Here is a 13,655-nt window from a genome sequence, read left to right on the forward strand (position 1 = left end):
AGTGTGTTGAGCAGATGTAAAGAGTACTTTGAGGGGTTGATGAATGAAGAGAATGAGAGGGAGAGAAGGTTGGATGATGTGCGGATAGTGAATCATGAAGTGCAGTGGATTAGCAAGGAGGAAGTAAGGATAGCTATGAAGAGGATGAAGAACGGAAAGGCTGTTGGTCCAGATGACATACCTGTGGAAGTATGGAGGTTTTTAGGTGAAATGGCAGTGGAGTTTTTAACTAGATTGTGTAACGAAATCTTGGAAAGTGATAGGATGCCTGAGGAATGGAGAAAAAGCGTTTTGGTACCGATTTTTAAGAGTAAGGATGATGTGCAGGGCTGTAGTAACTACAGAGGGATTAAACTGATCAGTCACACCATGAAGTTATGGGAAAGAGTAGTGGAAGCTAGGTTAAAAAGGGAGGTGATGATTAGTGATCAGCAGTATGGGTTCATGCCAGGAAAGAGCACTACAGATGCAATGTTTACTCTGATAGTGTTGATGGAGAAGTACAGAGAAGGTCAGAAGGAGTTGCATTGTGTCTTTGTGGATTTAGAGAAAGCATATGGCAGAGTGCCTAGAGAGGAGTTGTGGTATTGTATGAGGAAGTTGTGAGTGTCAGAGAAGTATTTAAGAGTGGTACAGGATATGTACGAGGGTAGTGTGACAGCGGTGAGTTCTGTGGTGGGAGTGACAGATGCATTTATGGTGGAGGTGGGATTACATCAAGGATCAGCTCTGTGCCCTTTCTTATTTGCAATGGTGATGGACAGGTTGACAGACGAGATCAGACAGGAGTCCCAGTGTACTATGATGTTTGCAGATGACATTGCGATCTGTAGTGAGAGTAGGGAACAGGTGGATGAGATCCTGGAGAGGTGCAGATATGCTCTAGAGAGAAGAGGAATGAAGGTCAGCAGGACTAAGACAGAATATATGTGTTTGAATGAGAGGGAGGTTAGAGAAATGGTGAGGATGCAGGGAGTAGAGGTGGTGAAGGTGGATGAGTTTAAGCACTTGGGATCAACAGTTCAGAGTAATGGTGAGTGTGGAAGAGAGGTGAAGAAGAGCATGCAGGCAGGATGGAGTGGGTGGAGAAGAGTGTCAGGAGTGATTTATGACAGATGTTTACCAGTAAGAGTGAAAGGGAAGGTCTCCAAGAGGGTAATGAGACCAGCTATGTTATATGGGTTGGAGACAGTGGCATTGACAAAAAGGCAGGAGTCAGAGCTTGATGTGGCAGAGTTGAAGATGTTAAGCTTTAAACTGGGTGTGACGAGGATGGACAGGATTAGAAATAAGTATATTAGAGGGTCAGCTCAGGTTGGAAGGTTTGGAGACAAAGCCAGGGAGGCAAGATTATGTTGGTTTGGACATGTGCTGAGGAGGGATGCCAAGTATATTGGGAAAAAGATGCTAAAGATGAAGCTGCCAGGTAACAGGAAAAGAGGGAGGCCTAGGATAAGGTTTATAGATGTGGTGAGAGAGGACATGCAGATGGTTGGTGTGACAGAGCAAGATGCAGAGGACAGGAAGAAATGGAAACAGTTGATCTGCTGTGGCGACCCCTAACGGGAGCAGCCAAAAGAAGAAGAAGCTAAACAATGCTAAGCATTGCACAGCTATGCTGACCAGGTATAAGCATTGTGCACATATGAATACTAAGCAATGAATAGCCCAGCTAAGTGGATTTGCCCATTGGTAAGTTATGCTGAACCTGCTCCTTTAAGCACTGCCAACCTTAGCTAAGCAGGTTTGTCCATAGCTTAACTTAATAACCAGTAAATAGCGTTTAGACAACCAAGAATAAAAAAATGCACGAATGCCCAAATAAACGCTATAGAGGTGTATTGAATCCACAATGAAGCAGCACACAGTACTATAAAAACACTTCTTTAATAACACATCAGTGATTAAGCACTTTCATCCACCAGCAGTGTGGATTTCATCAGTAGCTTACCTTAGCTCAGCATTTTCAAAACCATCCAATCATGGCAAAGGGTGGGAAATTGGTCATATTTAAACCCTGCAGGTAGGAATATAGCTCATAACTGGTTGTAGCTCTCCACTTTAGGCAGTATGGCACATATTGGAGAGAGTATGGGCTTTCTGGCACAGCGCTGGGGGATACAGCAGTCCAAGGTCATGGTAGGACTCATTGTAAAAAACCATGACGTGAGACTACTGCAGGACCAGTAACAGGTATCCCGATATAAAGCAGAAGCCTGGGAAAGTCTCACCCATGACCTGACCAGTGCCACCGGTATCCATCGGACTGGTGAGCAGGTCCACCACCACTATGCTGACTTGAAATGGAGGAAGAGGGAGCTCTTGGAACAGTGGGTCCAAGAAGCAAGAGCAAGGAGAGATGTCACAGCAGTGTGTAAGTATTCATAGCAATAACTGTTTACCAAAGTCCAGCCTGTGTATGTGATGGATAGGTATGCATAAATGTTTTTCCATTTTCATTACATCTCCAGCTGAGTGGGCTGTGAACCAGAAAGCCCATGTCAGCAGGTTGCAAAGGCTGCATCGTGAGGCTGGTAAGTAACAATCCTGCTTGAAGTAGTCATACCAAATAAATATAAAGGAGTAAAATGCCACCTGGCAGTATAAAAAATGTGTATGGTTTCCACTGAATAAACCAGACAATATGGCAGCAATAGTCTCATATAGGTCATATTTAAATAAAAGTGTAACTGCCTGGCAATAAAGTTCTAAATCCTGGACTGGTTGTGTTTACTCTGGTATTATATGGTCTGACATGTTGCATTCACCAAGATCTGATATCCAAATAGTACTGTTGTGTTAACCACTGTTTCTCAAACTGTGCTACATAAAACTATGTCTAGGAATGCCTGTATAAGAATATTGTAATTACAAGGCCAAATTGTACAACCAAGAAAGACTTAGACAGAAAACACAGAAAAATGATAGAGCAGTTTTGAAATAGCTCACTCTGATGAAAAACAAATTGTATTTTTATCAGACACAGCCATGATTCGAATCCTGGGAGTAGTAGTAAACTGTATGCATAATTTTAATTAGGATTTTTGGAATAGTGTTAACAAACATTTCCTCGACAGGTTTTCCAGGTAAGAGAAGTAGAAAGTAGATATAAGATGGTTGAATTATGCACTGTGTACAAACATACAACTGGCCAAACCAAGGCCATAGGGTATTGTAATAATGCCTGTAGAATAACGATTAGAGCAATGATCATTAAAGTTGTGAGTACTGCAAGGATATACAAGTTGTTAATTGACATCTGTCTCTCCCCCCACCATATCTGCAACAATAATCTAAACACACAGATTAATAGGTATGTTTTACACCAAACCTACTGTTGGGACATATGTCCTATTGTTCAACAAATATTGAAATGTGTTTCTATTAATATTCCATGTTGAAATACTATCATTGGTGGCCTGTTGCTATCAATGCAACCTGCATGTTGTTGTAATGGCCACTGTGGTTCCATATATGCATGTGTTTGTTTTGCTATGCAACTGCTCCAAATCTGTTGTTTTGGGTTAACGGGGATTATCTATGCATGCTGTTATAATTAATCCTGGATTGTGTTGACTATTATTAACTCACATATGTTCTAAAACTGCAACACCATAGCATGTTTGGGAAGGCTGGTCACAGGGGACCAACCCCTCCCACCTCATCTGGCCATGGCACCAGGTCCCAGCACATCTGGGACCCAAACTGGGACGTCCTCATCTACTGGTGCTGCACCACCTTCAGGGGGAACCACCTTAGGAAATGGGGCTCGTCCCGCCCCCTGGGAGGGGGCACTGAGAGGATACTGTCACTTGAAGCCAGGTCCAGGGATTGGTGTGTAGCGAGCTCTTAAAAGAGTCAGGAGATCTGCTACACCAGCTTGAGGGCTGCGTGGTGCAATTAGAGGGTCACCCTGCCCCTCCTGCTCAGCTCCCATCACAGCCACCTTCAAGGCCGTGAAGCTGCAATGGTGATGCCCATTGGTGGGGAACTCAGACCCACTGTTTCCATTTGGGGGCTCAAGGGCTTCCAATTTCCAAACAACCCTCCCCATGCAAGGTGTTTGCCCTCCATGTGTCACATACCACCCCTATATGCTGTCTTGTCTGGCTTATCTGTCTTCTTCCCCAACCTACCTCCCCAAATATACCTACTATCCTTCCCTGACATCCCAATCTCACCTTAAAAAAAAAAAAAAAAAAAAAAAAAAGGGCAATCTATTCCCAAAAAAAAAAAATTTCACCCCAGACATAGCTGTCCATTTCACACACATGTCCACTGGACACATGTAATCTGGTCTAATTGGCTTCACAACACATTATTGTTGTCCTCACCCTTCTCTCAGGGGTTTGAGTGTTCAAATATACCTCCAGTTTCAGTATATATGCACAGGTGTTGCTGTAGAAGAAACTGGCAGCTATGGACCTTCCATACACCCATCCTGCACATCCCTAGCTACTTTCCCTATTGTCTTACCTTATGCGTGCCCCCTTTTTCACCACTTTCCTATCACCCTTTTTTTCTTTTCTTTTAAAGAAATTAGCATGGGGGAAAGTGGGAGTAAGCTCTTTTAAGCTGTAGTAAGTGGGATTAAGCCTGTCTGCACAGTGCTAAGCAATGCCTACACAGATTAAGCACTTTTTAGGCTGTCTGTAAGCATATTTAACTGAAAGTTAGCATTGTTTACCGCCGCACACACCCACTTACAACTGCTTAAAAGTGCTTAATCACTCTGTATCCAACAGCCCTTGTTCTACCCAGCAACAAAATAAACAGCCCTTGCAAATCTCATACCCAGGACGCTGCACACCATAGCCACAGCAATTTACCTCTAAGGTTCTGAGCTGTTGATATGTCTGATATTTTCTCAAACATCAAAAAAGAAAAATACCAGCCCAAGGTGGTGTGCATAAAATCATTTAATGTGACATAAACAGACCAGTTTTGGCTACAAATACTAAGCCTTCCTCAGTGTATATATTGACATAAACAGACCAGTTTTGGCTACAAATACTAAGCCTTCCTCAGTGTATATAAACTTCTACATATAGCCACACATTTATATTGGAAACAGTAAATAGGTAAGCCCAGATGATTGGTCACAATTGCTCATTAAGCCCGGGGGGAATAATCCCCCCAATTGATTAATCCACTTTTTTCTTTTGTGTTAAGTAAATTGTGCCAACCAGTTTTGTTACTTTTCTTAGCAATAACTCTATAAATCACAGTAAATCTAGAATTCACTGTAGGGTGATTCAATACATGCTTAAACAAGGCACTTGTTGCCTTTTTATTTTTAATGTCACTCATGTGCTCCCTGATTCGAACTTTCACAGGTCTCAATGTTTGCCCTACATAAAACGCAGAACATGAACAAGTGGCCAGGTAAACCAACCACTCACTGGAGCAATTGGCAAAAAAATTGATATAAACCTGGCCAGTGTTCCTGCTGGAAAACTCTTTGGTCTTCTCCATATGTAAACAGTGAGTGCAGTGCCCACATGGAAAACACCCAACCAGTGGGTCCCCCATAAGTGTCAATTGAGACAGTGGCTGCACTTCCTTGGACCCAGTTTTATAATGAGCAAACAAAGAACCCAGTGTCCTACCTCTTCTATAACCAAAAGGACATATTTCTGGTAGCACGTTAGCAAATCTAACATCCCCCAACAAAATATTCCAATTACGTTGGATGACTTGTAGCAGGTTAGGAGTGTTACACCATAAGTGGTGATAAACCTAATATTGGACTCCTAAGATGAGGTTTTTACCTCACATTTCAACAGATATTCTCTCTCCAATGCAGATACCTCCATACAGGCCATAGTGATTGTACCAGGATTGTACCCGCTGGCTTTGAATCTACCCACCAGGTCCTGCTTCTGATGTTCATAAGTCTCAGAATCAGAACAAATACATTTAATTCTCATGAATTGGGATTTGGGTATGTTGCATTTAATATGGGGAGGGTGATGACTAGATGCATGCAACAAAGCATTATATTCCAGGAATTTATGATATACCCATGTATCTAATGTATGGTCAGATTTTCTGGTGACCAAAAAATCCAGAAAGGTAATCAGGTTCAAATCAAAGTTGTATGTAAAGTGAATGCCCCATTTGTTGCTATTAATGTAATCCAAAAATTCATTGAGAAACGCAACATCAGCTCTCCATACTAACGAACAGTCATCCAGATAACGACACCAGATGTCAATCTCTGACAAATATAGGTTATGCAGGGGATCATAAATCAATTGTTCTTCCAAATATGCCATGAAAAGGTCGGCATATATGGGGCAAAAGAAGCCCCCATAGCAGTACCCTGCATCTGTAGATAACAACTGCCCTGATAATAAAAAACATTCTTGGTTAGTACATGCTCAGTTAATCCTAATAAAAAGGTATTAAAACCTGGTGGGTAGAGTTCAGATATAGTAAGCCAATGTTCCAATGCTAACAAGCCAGTCCAGTGAGGAATATTTGTGTAAAGGGCTGACACATCTAGGGTACATAACAACCAGCTTGGTTCAAGTTGTGAATCCTGAAGGATCTGTAAAAATTCTGTTGTATCCTGAATCCGAGCCCTGACATGACAAAGTAATGGCTGGAGATAGTGAGTCAAGTAGACCGATATAGGTTCTGTAAGGGAACCCCTACCTGAATCTATAGGTCTACCCAGAGGGTCATGCAGTGATTTATGGACCTTGGGCAACAAATATAAATACTGTAGTTTTGGATCACTAACCATCAAATGTTTCAACGTGGAGTTGGTAATAATCCCTTCCTCCACTGCCAAGTTGAGAAAGGCGTCAATCTGTTTTTTGAAACCCACAGTAGGATCAAGGAGCATCAGCATATAGTATTGTTTGTTATCCAATTGCCTTTTGGCTTCCTGATCATATTTGGCCCAGTCCATAACCACCACAGCTCTTCCTTTGTCAGCCTGTGTGATAACCAAGTTGGTATTAGATTTAAGCTGTGTAAGGGCCTCCTTTTTGGGTTTAGAAAGATTGTGTGACTTGATCACTATATCTGAATAATGGAGATGTAAATCTTTGAGAACCCTGAGAAAAAACAAATAAACAGTGGAGCTCATTGGTGGCATAAAGTTAGACCTGTGAAAATTAAAAGATGAATCACCAGACCCATGGTTATTCTGGTCAAAAAACAATTTCAGATTAAGAATATCACAAAAACTGTTCACATTATCAGCAAAAATACCCTCTGGAACAAAAAAATGCAGGGACAAAATTCAATCCTTTATTGAGCAATTCAGTTTGAATGGGAGTTAAAACCTGTGTAGAGATGTTAAGAGCATTGTTATATTCATTTATTTGTTGGTCATACTCTGTAACAGTGTCACCACATCGGCTATTCTTGTTATGTTTCCTCCCTACCATGTGTCTCCTAACCCTAAAGGGGTGTCTGAATTGCTGCGTTTTGTTGTGGGAGAAAATACTGGTGCTGCTTCCGAATCTGTCATAGAGGATGAATCCTCCCAAAGTGCTACCGAAGTAGGACACATTTTTCTTCAGGATGGACCTAGGCCTTTTCCTTTTATTGGGTTTGGAACCAGTGTTCGAAAATTTCACACTCTTGTGCGGTCCAAATGGTCTCCCCCTATCACAGTAAGCTAGGTCATGATTAAATTTGTATTTCTTACGGTCCCTTAACTGACCTTCAAGAGTCAATAATTCCTGACTTAATTGTTGTAAGCAGGTTTGGTCTGACCTTCAACCTGTTTAGTATCATCATACAGTTTGGTCACCTCAATCAAAATAGAATCAATACATCTGTTATGATAAGCCAATAGCGCCTCCACAAATCCCATGGATGTTTTTTATTGGACTGCTAGCCATTGTTGGTCCAATTCCTGATCTATTTCAAAAACTAAGGGCTGAATACGTACCCGTAATCCCCTGGGACAAATGTTCCTCACTCTATATGCTTTGAAAAGGTGAAGATGCCACACATGAGTGCGTATAGTCCTCATACTTTTGGATAACTTGGAAAAACATCTTGACAAAATGATGTAGATTCACCCCCACCCAAGGGATCCCAGGGACCTTGATCACTAAACCAAATATGCCAATATCATCCCGATCAGATGACAGACCTTGGAGAAGTTGGCCCAAATCCATACCAGTCATAAATGCTCAAAACGTTATAGAAAACTATAAAGAGTGACCAGATAATTTTGTGTCTGCCAAAACAGCAAATGCACAAATATCATCCACCAACTACTAAAAGTCAAGTGGTAAATACAATGGATGAGAAACCAAATAAAACCAAAAAGACACAAGAATGGTTCCAAATGTAAAAAACCTGACCAACAGATATAGAAAATTATTTGAATCAATACCGAGGAACAATGATAGCCCCTACCCTTATTAAGCCATAAATAATTGACTACAATATAGCCAATGATGGTGCTATGTTCCCCCTCACAGACACAAAGTCCTGATCTAAAACAACAAGCAAGGGGAACAATAATAGCCACCAGCAAAAATGGTTCATAAAGTGTAGATATAGGATAGTGCTATGTGCCTCGGAAACCAAACCAAATGTTCTTGACCAAAAACCAATCTAATGGTCAGGGGCCAGGTTAAGTACTCCACCACTCCAAATATTCAGGAGTAAGATCCAGCCATTAATGTGTCCAGTTGTTTACATCCACAACCCAATAGAACTTAGGGAAAACCCCACTCAACAAATACTGTCAAAGACAGGCATGAAAACTCCAATCCAATTGCTTTCATAAAATATAGTTATATCCAAAAGAGCATTAAGGTACAAAACATATATATATATATATATATATATATATATATATATATATATATATATATATATATATATATATATACCCAAGATTGTTCAAAGATCCCCATGGATCCCCCTGGTAATAATAAAAATAAAAAGGGAGAACATACCAAAGATCTTTAAGGAAAAAAAGGAAGGCGGGACCAAGCCAAAAAATATAACTATTAATCTTGCTTTTATTGTTCAGAAACAATAATAAATGAATGGCCAGTCCTGAATATTCCTCCTGTAGGTGATACAAATGGAAAATACCACCAGACTTATATGTGTTGGACTCTAAAAAAGAATTATTCTACAAAAATAAATGTGACCTATAGTCTTGCCTGTAAAGATCCTAAATGTTCAGCACCTACATGGTACAAGTGAAACCTCCTCAAGCTGTATGTACTAAGCATTGAGCAGAAAAAATTAAATAGCTGTAAGCGCATATAATATATGCAACCTAGTTAACACTTGCAGGGTTTACAATAAACATAGTGCAAATGCCAGTCAAAATCCCAACACTTTAAGCCAAATAGTAAAGAAACTGTTGAATTCTAACAATTGTCCAAAAAAACAATGTGTAATATGTAAAATCACTCAGCTTCTGTGAGCAAAATGGAGTACAATGCCAAAATCCTTATTACCAAAATGGTGGCATCTGTTATATCAAGTAGTCCTGATTAAATAAGACCTAGTTCATTCTACCAACCACAACCCCAGCCCAATGATAGAAAATAGAAAAAGAAAAAAATAAATATGACCTATAATCTGGCCTGTACCTAAATATTTAGCACCTAGATAATATAAATGAAACCTCCCCAAACTATATGTACTAAGCATTGGGCAGTAAAAATAAATAGCTATAAATATATACAATACGACCTAATTGACACATGCAGGGTTTACAATAATCACAACATAGTACAAATACCAGTCCAAATCACCACACTGTAAACCAAACAGTTAAGTAACTATTAAATTCTAACAGTTGTCCAAGAACAGCAATGTGTAAAGTATAAAGTCACTCAGCTTCTGTGAACAAGATGGAGTCCAACGCCAAAATCCTTGTTGCCAAAATGGTGGCGCCTGTTAATGTCAAGCAGTCCTGATCAAATGAGACCCAGTTCACTCCACTAAACACAACCCCAGCCAGATAGTAGAAAAAGAAAAAAATGGCTTCTTAATTAAAGCCTCGAAGGTAGGGCTATTATCCTTCCCAAGTCCGTATATCATCCAAACGGTAGCTGATCCATGAAAATGCAATACAAATCTTCCCAGTGTTTCACAAAGATGATACAAACTGGATTCAAATACACCCGATACTAAGACCACAGTCTATAATGTCCCCAAATGTTCCAACCACTTATAAAAGGACCAAATATGGCCTCGTAATTCCATTGACATCCGAAGATGCTGTGTCGCCCAAGCGGTCACTCAAAATGAGAACTCGCCACTTAGTCCATTGCCATCATTGGAAAAACCCAAGGGAAACGATTATAGTAATTCTACAAGAAGCATGAGTGTTCTTAGTACCCACACACCACACGCCAAGTTCAAAGAATAGCCAAGTCCTAAGTGAAAGAATGCTAAATAGTGTCTGCCCCAAAAGAATGAATATTCCACTGCAAAGCTGAACCATAAATTGAACCCAACTGTAGAGGCGATCACTGAAAATAAATAAAACGAGTTACTGTAAACCCACAAGAAGCACAAATATCCTAACTGCTCCAACACAACACGCCAGCATCAGAAATGTTTGAATCCATCGAAAACTGAGTTATGTTGGCCCAAAAGAACATATACTCCACTCAAGTCTCCAAGTAATGGATAGACCCAACTGTAAAAACACTAGAAAAAGAGATTCCAAAGAGTCACTGCAAACAGGAACACAACCTACAGCCCAAACGACGTTTGTAAAGATGAACGAAAGAAAAATAACCATAGATAGGCCAACCAGTTGTCAAAAACACATCCAAAAAGCAGCAGAAGTATTGTAGCTGCTCCCACACCACATGCCAACAGCCGAGAATCAAAAATGTCCTCCGAAGTGACCAAACTCAGCAAGTACGGTAAGGGCAAGGCACCAAAAGGGAAATTCCAAAGTCAAAAAAGAAATCCTGGAGTTAGTATATATAGTTAGGGGGGTTTGGGGGGCATAGCCCCCCATATCGGGGGTTGTGGGGGGCAAAACCCCCCACATACTTTATACATTTTAAACCAAACACATGGATATTTATAACTGCAATGAATAACTCTTTGCAGAAAACAATAATTACCTAAACCCTCACACCCCCCAATGTGGGGGGCTGTGCCCCCACCCCCCCTAACTATATATACTAACACCAGGATCACACTACAGTGAAGAACAGGGCATATACCTTTTACTTTAATGTGTCAGTGTTATGAGTTTCAGTCAAATGAGTTTTCAGTCTTTTGAACTTTCAGTGTTTTGGTCTTAGTCAAATAAAATTTAGGTCATATGAAGTAGACCCATATATATATATATATATATATATATATATATATATATATATATATATATATATATATATATATATCAGGGAAGTGATGATTAGTGATCAGCAGTATGGTTTCATGCCAGGAAAGAGCACTACAGATGCGATGTTTGCTCTGAGATTGTTGATGGAGAAGTATAGAGAAGTTCAGAAGGAGTTGCATTGTGTTTTTGTAGACTTAGAGAAAGCAGATTACAGGGTGCCTAGGGAGGAGTTGTGGTATTATATGAGGAAGTCAGGAGTGTCAGAGAAGTATGTAAGAGTGGTACAGGATATGTACAAGGGTAGTTTGACAGTGGTGAGGTCTGCGGTGGGAGTGATGGATGAGTTTAAGGTGGAGGTGGGATTACATCAAGGATCAGCTCTGAGCCCTTTCTTATTTGCAATGGTGATGGACAGGTTGACAGACAAGATCAGACAGGAGTCCCCATGGACTATGATGTTTGCAGATGACATTGTGATCTGTACTAAGAGTAGGGAACAGGTGGAGATGACTCTGGAGAGATGGAGATATGCTCTAGAGAGAAGAGGAATGAAGGTCAGCAGAACTAAGACAGTATATGTGTGTGTGAATGAGAGGAAGGATAGAGGAATGGTGAGGATGCAGGGAGTAGAGGTGGTGAAGGTGGATGAGTTTAAATACTTGGAATCAATAGTTCGGAGTAATGGTGAGTGTGGAAGAGAGGTGAAGAAGAGAGTACACAAAGGATGGAGTGGGTGGAGAAGAGTGTCAGGAGTGATTTGTGACAGTCGAGTACCAGTAAGAGTAAAAGGGAAGGTCTACAAGAGGGTAGTGAGACCAGCTATGTTATATGGGTTGGAGACAGTGGCACTGACAAAAAGGCAGGAGTTTGAGCTGGATGTGGCAGAGTTAAAGATGTTAAGATTTGCATTGGGTGTGATGAGGGTGGACAGGATTAGGAATAAGTATATTAGAGGGTGAGCCCAGGTTGGAAGGTTTGAGACAAAGCCAGAGAAGCACAATTACATTGGTTTGGACATGTGCTGAGGAGGGATGCTGACTATATTGGGAAAAAGATGCTAAGGATGAAGCTACCAGGAAACAGGAAAAGAGAAAGGCCAAAGATAAGGTCATGGATGTGGTGAGAGAGGACATGCAAGTGTTGGGAGTGACAGAGCAAGATGCAGAGGACAGGAAGAAATGGAAACAGATGATCCACTGTGGTGACCCCTAACGGGAAAAGCCGAAAGAAGATGACTCGGAACCTCTTACTTCAACAAATCTGACCAAAGGCTGTGTAAATAGGGGTGAAGAAGGGGCCCAAACTAGGGAGCTCTTGTAATTATAGGCTTTATCCCATCCTCCACAGCTGACCTGTCCTGCCTTGCAAGAAAATAATAAGGCCTGCCAAGTTCTGGACCCAGGGTCTTGTAAAGTATGATCAAAGCAATGTACCATTACACCATCTGAGCCCTACAAAATAGTGATGAACATGTACACAAATGCATGGATACTGCCATACCCAATACAACCAGAACCCTCACCTCCAAAAAAGGATGGTGATCTGGTGGTGCCCTGCCATAAAGAAACTGTACAACAGAAGGAGGGAATCGATGTGGAATTAAGGTGAAGTCCCAAGACAGAAAATAAACCTTTATCAGCCTCAATATATAGTTGAGATCCCTCATCTAATACTACAAAGTTAGCTGTGAGAACAGACTTGGAGCACATAGTAAAGACAACCACAAGGCGTCATACAGTTATGTAAAGAATCTCCATGGCAATACCAAGAATTGTTCTGAGCAACTAGACAATGGTATCTCCCAGAGTGATCCAACAAAGAATGCCAGTATATTGGCTAGCATCTTGAGTAGAAACAGTACCCCTCACTGCCCCCCAAAGGACCAATCCCAGTGCCAGTACACTGCCAGGCACCCAGTATTACTGCAGCACAGGTTACAACACCACTGTCCAAGGCCAAAAATATACCCTCTATGGGACCCGAGAATATCCCTGGCTGTGTTCTACATGAACTACAGAGTGAATTGGCACCTCACCTATGTTCCCTGTTCAATCACAGCCTCACCTCAGGCTTTGTCCCTACTAAATTATGCACTGCTACAGTCACCTCTCCCCAAAAATGAGTTGTAATTACAGACCCTGGGAAATACAGCCCCAACTGCCTGACAAGTCTGTTATGCGAAGCTATGGAATGTATCATCATGCACCTAATAAACAAGGATATAGGAATCTGCAGACTCAGGATCCCACACAGCTTACCTTTGTGAAGGGTAGGTCATACCTGCTCATTCAACCTGTTCAACCTCTTGCCGACAGTCACCTGAGCTGTGGATGAAGGCAAGGTGACA

This window comes from Protopterus annectens, chromosome 3.part1, assembly GCF_019279795.1.
Source record: "Protopterus annectens isolate FY-2018-M chromosome 3.part1, PAN1.0, whole genome shotgun sequence".
Taxonomy (NCBI): Eukaryota; Metazoa; Chordata; order Ceratodontiformes; family Protopteridae; genus Protopterus; species Protopterus annectens.